The following is a 12,494-nucleotide window of genomic DNA, read 5'->3' on the forward strand; positions in this document are numbered from 1 at the left end:
CCAGATGTTAGGGACCTCCAAGTCCATGAACCTGGATGTGGGGTGAGTACCCAGATGTTAGGGACCTCCAGGTCCATGAACCTGGATGTGGGGTGAGTACCCAGATGTTAGGGACCTCCAGGTCCGTGAATCCGTATGTGGGGTGGGTACCCGGATGTTAGGGATCTCCAGGTATGGGAACCCAGATGTGGAGGCGAGTACCAGGATGTTACTTAACTCCAGGTCCACTGGCAGGCGCCAGGACCCAGATGTGAGGGGTTTGGACCCGGATGTGAGGGTTGGGACCCAGATGTGAGGGGTTGAGACCCAGATGTGAGAGGTGGAACCCAGATGTGGGCGGAGCGGGCACTCCACACCTTGGCCCCGGGCTCCAGCTGCACTTTGGCTGTTGGGGTCCTTTCCCAGACTCGGAGGCAATAAAGCAGCCATGCTGCTTCTGGATGGAATTCTTCCTCACTTCCGCCCCCCAGCGCAGGCCAAGTCCTCCTGAGTCCCTCACTTCCTCCCCAGCCCAGGCCACGCCCTCCTGAGCTCTGGCCACGCCCTACTGAGCACAGGCCACGCCCCCTGGGCACAGGCCACGCTCCCTGACGGTCCTGACTCTTATTGCAGCCCTCCATGTAGTTCGCGAGGTTTCCCTCCTCCCCTTCCTCCTTCCTCTGCCAGGCCTGGCAATTTCTTGGCGCCTAGCCCAGCAACTCCGGGATTTTCCCTTCCTTCCCTGCCTTCCCCTTCAGCACCACATCCTGTTCCTTTCCAAGGAACAAGGGGACTTTTATTTTGGAGGGGGGTTGTGGAGTTCTGGCTGCTGGAGTGACGTGGACATTTGACCCCTGCGAGCTTCCTGGCTGGCAGGGAGAGCAGCAGGCCCAGGCGCTGATGGCAGAGAACTGTGGATGTGAGTTCGTCCTCTGGGAAACACGGGGAGAGGTGTGGGGACCCGGGGTGGGGGGGCTTCGATTGCTTTTTGGAGCCCCCCCGGGTGTCCCACCATGCCCTGGGGTGGGGGCTGCAGGGCCCCGCCACAAGCCTGGAAAGACAAGGTGAGGGGCTGATGTACTGGTGGGGGCAACAGCAGCCTGGCCCTGGGGTGGCCGGATCTTCCTCAGCTCTTCCCCACTTCCTGCTTCCGGCCTTCTCTTCCAGGAAACGGGGAGCATCATGGGAAGGATGCGATCCTGGGCGCCATGTTGGTCAGGAGAGGGCCTGGAGGGAGGGGGAGTCCTCCCATCCCTCCTCCCATCCACCCATCCATCCATCCACCCATCCATCCACCCATCCATCCACCCACCCATCCACCCAACCATCCATCCACCCACCCATCCATCCATCCATCCACCCATCCACCTATTCATCCACCCATCCATCCACCCATCCATCCATCCATCCCCCCATCCACCTATTCATCCATCCATCCATCCATCCACCCACCCATCCATCCATCCACCCATCCATCCATTCATCCATCCACCCACCCATCCATCCATACACCCACCCACCCATCCATCCATCCACCCATCCATCCATCCACCCACCCATCCATCCATCCACCCATCCACCCATCCATCCATCTACCCATCCACCCATCCATCCATCCACTCATCCACCCACCCAACCATCCATCCACCCACCCATCCATCCATCCATCCACCCATCCACCTATTCATCCACCCATCCATCCACCCATCCATCCATCCATCCCCCCATCCACCTATTCATCCATCCATCCATCCATCCACCCATCCATCCATCCATCCATCCACCCACCCATCCATCCATACACCCACCCACCCATCCATCCATCCACCCATCCATCCATCCACCCACCCATCCATCCATCCACCCATCCACCCATCCATCCATCTACCCATCCACCCATCCATCCATCCACTCATCCACCCATCCACTCATCCATCCAACCATCCATCCATCCACCCATCCATCCACCCATCCATCCATCCATCCACCCACCCATCCATCCATCCACCCATCCACCCATTCATCCATCCACTGTGCATCCATCCATCCACCCATCCATCCATCCACCCATTCCCCTATTCATCCATCCCTCCTCCCATCCACCCATCCATCCATCCACCCATCCATCCACCCATCCATCCACCCACCCATCCACCCAACCATCCATCCACCCACCCATCCATCCATCCATCCACCCATCCACCTATTCATCCACCCATCCATCCACCCATCCATCCATCCATCCCCCCATCCACCTATTCATCCATCCATCCATCCATCCACCCACCCATCCATCCATCCACCCATCCATCCATTCATCCATCCACCCACCCATCCATCCATACACCCACCCACCCATCCATCCATCCACCCATCCATCCATCCACCCACCCATCCATCCATCCACCCATCCACCCATCCATCCATCTACCCATCCACCCATCCATCCATCCACTCATCCACCCACCCAACCATCCATCCACCCACCCATCCATCCATCCATCCACCCATCCACCTATTCATCCACCCATCCATCCACCCATCCATCCATCCATCCCCCCATCCACCTATTCATCCATCCATCCATCCATCCACCCATCCATCCATCCATCCATCCACCCACCCATCCATCCATACACCCACCCACCCATCCATCCATCCACCCATCCATCCATCCACCCACCCATCCATCCATCCACCCATCCACCCATCCATCCATCTACCCATCCACCCATCCATCCATCCACTCATCCACCCATCCACTCATCCATCCAACCATCCATCCATCCACCCATCCATTCACCCATCCATCCATCCATCCATCCATCCACCCATCCACCTATCCATCCAACCATCCATCCATCCACCCATCCATCCATCCATCCACCCATCCACCTATCCATCCATCCATCCACCCATCCACCCCTCCTCCTCCTCTCTCTCCTCCTCAGGTCGCACAGCAGCTGCGCAGCCCCACCCCTCGCCTTCCTCCTCCTCCTCCTCCTCCTCCTCCTCCTCCTCCTCCCCCCTGGCCCCTGCGCAGGCCCCGCCCCCTCGCGCCCCAACTTCCTGCTGCTCTTGGCCGACGACCTGGGCCTGGGCGACCTGGGCAGCTTCGGGAACCGCAGCCTGCGGTGAGCAGAGGGGTAGGCCCGGATGTAGGGCCTTAGTTACCCGGATGTGGGAGCTCAGATCCCTGGATGTTCCACCAGGAGAACTGTATAGACATCTAGTAACTCAGTTCCCCGGATGTTGGATGTTAGTATCGTGGATGTTGGATATCAAATCCCCGGATGTTGGATCTTAGTGCCCCGGATGTTGGATATCAGGTCCCCGGATGTTAAATCTTAATACCCCGGATGTGGGAAATCAGGTTCCCGGATGTTGGACTTCAGTTCTCTGGATGTTGGATGTTAGTGCCCCGGATGTTGGAGACTAGGTCCCCAGATGTTGGATGTTAGTGCCCTGGATGTTGGCTATCAGGTCCCTGGATGTTAAATCTTAGTACCCCGGATGTGGGAGATCATGTCCCCAGATATTGGACTTCAGTGCCCCAGATGTAGGAGCTCAGGTCCCCAGATGTTGGAGGTTAGTGCTCCGAATGTGGGAGCTCAGGTCCCCGGATGTTAGATATTAGTACCCTGGATGTTGTAGCTCAGTGCCCCGATGTTGGATCTTATTCCTCCGGATGTAGGAGCCCAGGTGCCTGGATGTTAGATCTTAGTGTCCTGGATGTTGGATATCAGGTCCCCGATGTTAGATGTTAGTACCCCGGATGTTGGATATCAGATCCTCGGATGTGGGATGTTAGTGCCCTGGATGTTGGAGATCAGGTCCTCGGATGTTAAATCTTAGTATAACCCAGATGTGGGAAATCAGGTTCCCAGATGTTAGATGTTAGTACCCCAGATGTTGGAGATCAGGCCCCCGGATGTTGGATATCAGATCCCTGGATGTTGGATCTTAGTGTCCCAGATGTTGGAGACCAGGTACCCAGATGTTTGAGCTCAGGTCCCAGAGGTTGGATCTTAGTTGTCCGGATGTAGGCCCTCAGGTCCCCGGATGTTGGGCCTTAGATCCCCGGATGTAGGAGTCCAGTCCACAGATATAGATCTTAGTACCCTGGATGTGGGATCTCAGGGCCCCAGATGTTGGACCTTAGATCCCAGGATGTTGGACCTCAGGTCCCCAGATGTTGGATCTTAGTATCCCGGATGTGGGATCTCAAGTCCCCGGATGTTGGATCTTAGATCCCCGGATGTGGGATCTCAGGGCCCTGGATGTTGGAGTTCAGCTCCTGGGATGTTGGGCATTAGATCCCCGGATGTTAGACCCCAGGTCCCCGTATGTTCTTGGTTGTGACTCAGTTTTCCTCTCCCCCCACAGCACCCCGCACCTGGACGGCCTGGCCCGGGACGGCGTGCGGCTGACCCAGCACCTGGCGGCAGCGTCCGTCTGCAGCCCGAGCCGTGCGGCCTTCCTGACGGGACTCTACCCTGTGCGCCTGGGTCGGTATGGGGGGGTGGGACATTTGGGGAATGGAGGGGGCGGTGGGGGGGAGGTGGGGGCTGGACATCCGGGGATCTGAGAGCCAACATCCGGGGTACTAAGATCCAACATCCATGGACCTGATATCCAACATCTGGGGATCTGAGACCCAACATCCGGGGATCTAAAGCCTAACATCCGGGGAACTGAGCACCAACATCCAGGGCACTGAGCTCTAACATCCAGGGACTTCATCTCTGACATCCAGTTACTAAGATCCAACATCCGGGGATCTGAGCACCAACATCCGGGACACTGAACTCTAACATCTGGGGACCTTATCTCTAACATCCATTGTACTAAGATCCAACATCCGGGGATCTGAGGCCTAACATTCTGGGAACTGAACTCCAACATCCTAGGACCTGACATCCACCATCCGGGGTACTAAGATCCAACATCCGGGAACCTAAGCCCCAACATCCAGGGAACAGAGCTCCAACATCTGGGGATCTGAGGGCCAACATACCCGAATCTGAGCTCCAATATCCGGGGTTGTAAGATCCAACATCCAGGGAACTGAGCTACAACATCCGGGTAACAGAAGTCCAACATCTGGGGTCCTGATATCCACCATACAGGGCACTGAACTCCATCATCCCGGGATCTGAGGGCCAACATCCGGGATACTAACATCAAACATCCGGGGACCTGAGGTCCAACATCCAGGGAACTGAGGCTCAACATCTAGGGCACTGAGGTCCATCAGAGGGAGGGGAGGACTACTCTGAGGATCTCAGGTTCAAATTCCTGAGACTCTGGGACTTCCCCCCTGAAATGCCAGGAAACCGGAAGTGATGCCATATTGGTTTCCCCCGGGGGCTCACAGGGCTGGGGTCCTTTCCAGCCCGGGTGCGCAGGTCCCAGGCTATCCCAGACACAGCAGGCCTTCCCCCTGAAGGTGCTAGATACCCCGTCCTGACCCGGGACGCCATCATCACTGACCTAGGGTCCTTCTCCTCTCTCTTGGAAGGCATGGTGACCACCAACGGGGCGCGCGTGTTGCAGTGGGCAGCCGTGTCGGGCGGGCTGCCCACTCCGAGATCACCTTCGCCAAGATCCTGCAGGAGCAGGGATATGCCACCGGCCTCATAGGTAAGAAAGAAGTCATCCATCCACCCATCCATCCATCCACCCATCCATCCATCCATCCATCCATCCACCCATCCATCCATCCATCCACCCATCCACCCATCCATCCATCCATCCACTCATCTATCCATCCATCCACCCATCCACCTATTCATCCATCCATCCATCCATCCACCCACCCATCCATCCATCCTCCCATCCATCCATTCATCCATCCACCCACCCATCCATCCACCCATCCATCCATCCATCCACCCACCCATCCATCCATCCACCCATCCACCCATTCATCCATCCACTGTGCATCCATCCATCCACCCATCCATCCATCCACCCATTCCCCTATTCATCCATCCATCCATCCATCCACCCACCCACCCATCCATCCATCCATCCATCCACCCATCCATCCACCCACCCAACCATCCACCCACCCAACCATTCACCCACCCATCCATCCACCCATCCATCCACCCATCCATCCACCCATCCATTCACTCATCCATCCATCTCTTCCCCTCCAGGCAAATGGCACCTGGGCCTCAACTGTGAGTTCCCCACTGACCACTGCCACCACCCCCTGAACCACGGGTTTGACTCCTTCTTCGGGGTCCCCTTCACCCTGATGGGGGACTGCCTGCAAGCGGAGCCCTCGGAGAAGCGAGCGCGTCTGCAAGGGCCCCTGGACCTGGGGGCGCAGCTGCTGCTGCTTTCCCTGCTCTGCCTGGCCGCTGGGAAGGTCACGGGCCTGCTGGGCCTGCGCTGGGTGCCCTGGGTGCTGGGCCCTGGATGTGGGGCCTTGCTACTGGCCTGCACCTCCCGCCTCCTGGGTGTCTTCATCGTCCATGCTGACTGCTTCCTGATGAGGGATCACCAGGTCGTCCAGCAGCCTCTGAGGTTTGAGGCCAGCACGGGGCTCTTCTTGCGGGAGGCTGAGGCCTTCATTCACAGGTCAGCCTGGGGTCGGGAGGGGGACCGATTCCATCTACTAGATCTCTATAGTCAACTGGTAGACCTTAGATCCCTGGATGTACATCCAGTAGATCTCTATAGACATCTGGTAGACCTCAGGTCCCCGGATGTTCCATCTAGTAGATCTGTAGAGACATCTGGTAGACCTCAGATCAGACCATGATCGATTATTGGTAGTATTGATCAGATCATGATCGATTATTGGTAATAACTGATCAGATGATGTTCGATTATTGGTAATAACTGATCAGCTCATGTTCAATTATTGGTATTATCGATCAGATGATGTTCGATTATTGGTATTATCGATCACATCACAATCGAATATTGGTATTATTGATCAGATCCTGTTCGATTATTAGTAATATCTGATCAGCTCATGTTCTATTATTGGTCATATCGATCAGATGTTTGATTATTGGTAATAACTGATCAGATCTGTTTGATTATTGGTAATAACTGATCGGATCACGATTTTGGTATTTTTGATCAGATCACTATTGATTATTGGTATTATCGATCAGATCAGGATCGATTATTGGTAATATCTGATCAGATCAGGATCAATTATCGATCAACTGATCGATTATTGGCAATACCTGATCAGGTCGGTTATCAGTGAGGTTATTGATGGTGGGGGCGGGGTCTGACGTGGATCCGCAGGCACCAGGCCCGCCCCTTCCTCCTCCTCGTCTCCTTCCTCCACGTCCACGTCCCCCTGGTCACCTCACCTGCCTTCCGGGGCCGCAGCGCGCACGGCGCCTACGGCGACAATGTGGAGGAGCTTGACTGGATGGTGGGTGAGTGCGGGGGGGGCAGGAACTGAGGCATGGTGCGTGGGATGGGGGAAACAGAGGCACGGGGGTGGGGTGAGCAGGATAGGGAAACTGAGGCATGGGGACGGGGTGAGCGGGATGGGGAAACTGAGGCACGGGGGTGGGGTGAGTGGGTTGGGGGAAACTGAGGCACAGAGATGGGGTGAGCGGGATGGGGGAAACTGAGGCATGGGAACGGGGTCAATGGGTTGGGGTAAACTGAGGCACGGTGCATTTGGGTAAACTGAGGCACGGGGACGGGGTCAGTGTGTTGGGGATAAACTGAGGCACGGGGTTTGGGTAAACTGAGGCACAGTGCATTTGGGTAAACTGAGTCACTGGGCATGTTGGGGGTAAACTGAGGCACGGTGCACTTGGGTAAACTGAGGCACGGTGCATGTTGGGTAAACTGAAGCACGGTGCATGTTCAGGGTGAACTGAGGCACGGTGCATTTGGGTAAACTGAGGTACGGTGGATGTGGGTAAACTGAGGCCCGCGTATAGGGGTAAACTGAGGCACGGTGCATGTTGGGTAAACTGAGTCACTGGGCATGTTGGGTAAACTGAGACATGGTGCATGTTGGGTAAACTGAGGCACGGGGACGAGGTGAGTGGGTTGAGTAAACTGAGGCACCGGGATGGGAGTAAACTGAGGCACGGGGACGGGGTCAGCGGGTTGGGGTAAACTGAGGCACGGTGCATTTGGGTAAACAGGCACGGTGCACTTGGGTAAACTGAGGCCCAAATATAGGGGTAAACTGAGGCACGGTGCATGTTTAGGGTAAACTGAGGCACGGTGCACTTGGGTAAACTGAGGCAAAGTGCATTTGGGTAAACTGAGGCACAGTGCATGTTGGGGGTAAACTGAGGCACAGTGCATTTGGGTAAACTGAGGCCCGGTGAGCGTTGGGGGTAAACTGAGGCACGGTGCCTGTTGGGTAAACTAAGTCACTGGGCATTGAGTATAAACTGAAGCACGATGGAAATTTGTAAACTGAGTCATGATGCATGTTGGGTAAACTGAGGCACGGTGGATGCTGGGGGTAAACTGAGGCACGGACCCATTTCCCCCCCCCCCGCAGGGCGACTGCTGGCAGCGCTGGACGGTGAGGGGCTGGGGCGCCGCACCCTCGTCTACTTCACGTCGGACCACGGTGCCTCACTGGAGGCCCGGGCTGGGGGCACCCGCCTCGGGGGTTCCAACGGCGTGCACCGAGGCGAGGGGGAAACTGAGGCAGGGTGGGCGGGGCCTCCCACGCAGCCCGACCCCGCCCCTTGACCTTTGCCCTCTGCCCCCCCCTTGCAGGTGGCAAAGGCATGGGCGGCTGGGAGGGCGGCATCCGGGTCCCTGGGCTGGTGCGCTGGCCCGGGACCCTGCCCGCAGGGCGCCTGGTGCCTGAGCCCACCAGCCTCATGGACCTGTTCCCCACCGTGGTGCGCCTGGCCGGGGGCTGGGTTCCGGCGGACAGGTAGGAGTTCGCCGGCCTGGGTCCCCACGGGGTGGAGGAGAAGGGGGGTCATCCTGGGCCTCGGGGATCCCGAGGGGGGGAGGCTGAGGCCTGCACATCCGGGTCTCTGGTTGCTCAAAAGCCTGCACATCCGGGTCTCTGAGGGCTCAGACCTGCACATCCGGGTCTCTGGGGGCTCAGGAGCCTGCACATCCGGGTCTCTAAGACCCAAGACCCAGGGCTCAGGCCTTGACATCCGGGTCTCTGGGGGCTCAGAAGCCTTTACATCCGGGTAACTAAGGGCTCAGGCCTGCAAATCTGGGCCTCTGAGCACTCAGAAGCCTGGACATCTGGTTCTCTGAGGACTCAGGCCTTCATATCCGGGTCTCTAAGGCATCAGGGCTGCACATCCAGGTCTCTGAGTACCTAGGCCCAGGTCTCAGGCCTGGACATCCAGGTCTCTGAGGGCTCAGGCCTGCACATCCGGGTCTCTGGGGGCTCAGAAGCATGGACATCCGGGTCTCTGAACGCTCAGAAGCTTGGATATCTGGGTCTCTGAGGCCTCAGGCCTGCACATCCAGGTCTCTAAGACCAGAGGCCTGGGTCTTAGACCTGCACATCCGGGTCTCTGGGGGCTCAGAAACCTGGACATCTGGGTCTCTGGGATTTCTGGCCTGCACATCCGGGCCTCTGAGCGCTCAGAAGACTGCACATCCGGGTCTCTGAGTGTTCAGGAGCCTGGACATCCGGGTCTTGAAGGCCTCAGAAGCCTGCACATCCAGGTCTCTGAGGGCTCAGAAGCCTGCACATCCGGGTCTCTGAGGGCTCAGAAGCCTGCACATCCGGGTCTCTAAAGGCTCAAGCCTTGACATCCAGGTCTCTGGGATCTCTGGCCTGCACATCCGGGTCTCTGGGGGCTCTGGCCTGCACATCCGGGTCTCTGAGCGCTCAGAAGCCTGCACATCTGGGTCCTGCAGGGAGGTGGACGGCCGGGACCTGATGCCCGCGCTGCTGGGGACGGCGCAGGCTGCAGGCCACGACTTCCTGCTGCACTACTGCGAGGCCCGGCTGCACGCCGTGCGCTGGTTCGACCGCTCAAGTGAGTGCCTCGACCTCAGTTGGGCCCTGGGGCGGGGGAGGGAGCTGCATGCATGCGTGCAGGGACCCGGATGCAAGGCCTGGGAGACCCGGATGTGGGAATCCCGGGATGTGAGGACCTGGATGGAAGTCATGAGATGGGAATCCCCGGATGTGAAGTCCCCGATGGGAATTCCCGGATGTGAGGTACTGGATGGGAATCCCCGGATGTGAGGCCCCGGATGTGAGGTCCCAAATGGGAATCCCTGGATGTGAGGTCCCAGATGAGAATCCCCGGATGTGAGTCCCCGGATGTGAGGTCCCACATGTGAATGCCCGGATGTGGCCCCCCGGATGTGAATCCCCGGATGTGAATCCCCAGATGTGAAGCCCCAGATGTAAGGTTCTGGATGTGAGGTTCCGGATGTGAATTCCCGGATGTGAGGTCCTGCATGTGAATCCCCGGATGTGAGGCCCTAGATGGGAATCCCCGGATGTGAATACCCAGATGTGAAGTCCTGGATGGGAATCCCTGGATGTAAGGTCTTGCATGTGAATGCCCGGATGCGAATCCCTGGATGTGATGTCCTGGATGTGAATTCCCGGATGGGAATCCCCGGATGTGAGGCCCTGGATGTTACTCCCCCACCCCCCGCAGGCCACACGGTGTGGAAGCTGCACTTCGCCACTCCACGCTTCGACCCGCCGGGCTCGGGCACCTGCCTCGGTTTCCCTGCCCGCGCCTGCTCGGGGCGGCGAATGACCCGCCACCGGCGGCCACTGCTCTTTGACCTGACGGCGGACCCAGGGGAGACTCGCCCGCTGCAGGGCCCGATGGCGACGTGCAGGCGCGTGGAGGCCGCGGTGGCCCGGATGCTGCGCATGCGCCGCCCCCTCGCCGCCCCGCCCCTCGCCCCTGCACACAACACCTGGAGCCCGCGCCTGCAGCCCTGCTGCTCGCCCGGACCGCTCTGTGCCTGCGACCACCTGATCCCCGACCTCTGACCCCGACCCGACCCCAACCACCAACTTCCCTGGGGCTATGGCAGATCCTGGCCTGCGCCTCTCACATCCGGGGACTCACATCCGGGTATTAAACATCTGGGTATACTCAAATACAGAAATTCCCACATCCGGGGATTCCCACATACAGACTCTCACATCCAGGGATTCCTACATCCGGGGATTCCTACATCCGGGGATTCTCACATCCGGGGATTCTCACTTCTGGTGACACATCCGGGGATTCCCGGGGATGTATTTACACATCTGGGGAATCCTACATCCGGGGACTTTTACACCCGGGGAGTCTCACAACCAGAGACTCTCACATCCGGGGACTTTTACATCCGAGGATTCTCACATCCAGAGACTCTCACATCCGGGGATTCCTACATACAGACTCTCACATCCAGAGATTCTCACATCCGGGGAGTCTCACATCCGGAAATTCTCACATCCAGAGATTCTCCCATCCAGAGATTCCCACATCCGGGGATTCTCATATCCGGGGATTCCCACATCCGGGGATTCTCAGACCAGGGAATTCCCACATCTGGGGAAATCTCACACCCGGGGATTCCCACATCTGGGGATTCTCGCATCCAGGGATTCTCACATCTGGGGATTCCCACAGCCGGGGATTCTCACATCCGGGGATTCCCACATCTAGAGATTCCTACATCCGGGGATTGTCACATCCAGGGACTTTTACATCCAGAGACTTTCACATGCGGGGATTCTCACATCTGGGGAACTCTTACATCCGGGGATTTTCACATTCAGAGAGTCTCACATCTGGGGATTCTCAGACCCAGGGATTCCCACATCCGGGGACTCTCACATCCTGAGCCTCTCATCCTGGACCTCCACCTTGGTCCTCCCATCCGGGGCCTTTTCCCAGCCTCCCATCCGGGGCCCTCTCACATCCGGGCCTATGTCCTCTAACTTCTCACACAATAAAACCTCGTGAGCACCGCACCGCACGGCAGGGTCAGGGGTCACCGGGGTCAGAAGCCGGGCACTGGTCCTGCCTTCCATTTCAGGTCATTTCCGGTTGATGCTAGGATACAGGGCTGGTCCCCCCTTCCATTTCAGGCCACTTCTGGTCGTTGCTAGGGTATAGGACTAGTCTCACCTTCCATTTCAGGTCATTTCCAGTCATTGCTAGGGTATAGGACTACTCCCACCTTCCACTTCAGGTCATTTCCGGTCATTGCTAAGGTATAGGACTAGTCCCACTTTCCATTTCAGGCCACTTCTGGTCATTGCTAGGGTATAGGACTGGTCCCGCCTTCCATTTCAGAACATTTCCGGTCGTAATACAGGGCTGGTCCCACCTTCCATTTCAGGTCATTTCCGGTGGTTGCTAGGGTATTGGACTAGTCCCGCCTTCCATTTCAGGCCATTTCCAGTGGTTGCTAGGGTATTGGACTAATCCAACCTTCCATTTCAGACCATTTCCAGTGGGTTGCTAGGATACAGGCGTGGTCTTGCCCTCCTCTAGGACATCCCACCACCTAGATTCACACCTGATTGGCCTATTCCATGAAAGCCCTGCCCT

General features: G+C 57.6%; 1 pseudogene; it reads left to right on the forward strand.

Moving 5' to 3' along the window:
- Positions 1-637: 637 nt before the first annotated feature.
- Positions 638-11,901, forward strand: LOC122107157 (annotated as a pseudogene).
- The last annotated feature ends 593 nt before the right edge of the window (positions 11,902-12,494 follow it).

This window comes from Dipodomys spectabilis, unplaced genomic scaffold (genome assembly GCF_019054845.1).
Source record: "Dipodomys spectabilis isolate Male_0828 unplaced genomic scaffold, ASM1905484v1 ptg000047l, whole genome shotgun sequence".
Taxonomy (NCBI): domain Eukaryota; kingdom Metazoa; phylum Chordata; class Mammalia; order Rodentia; family Heteromyidae; genus Dipodomys; species Dipodomys spectabilis.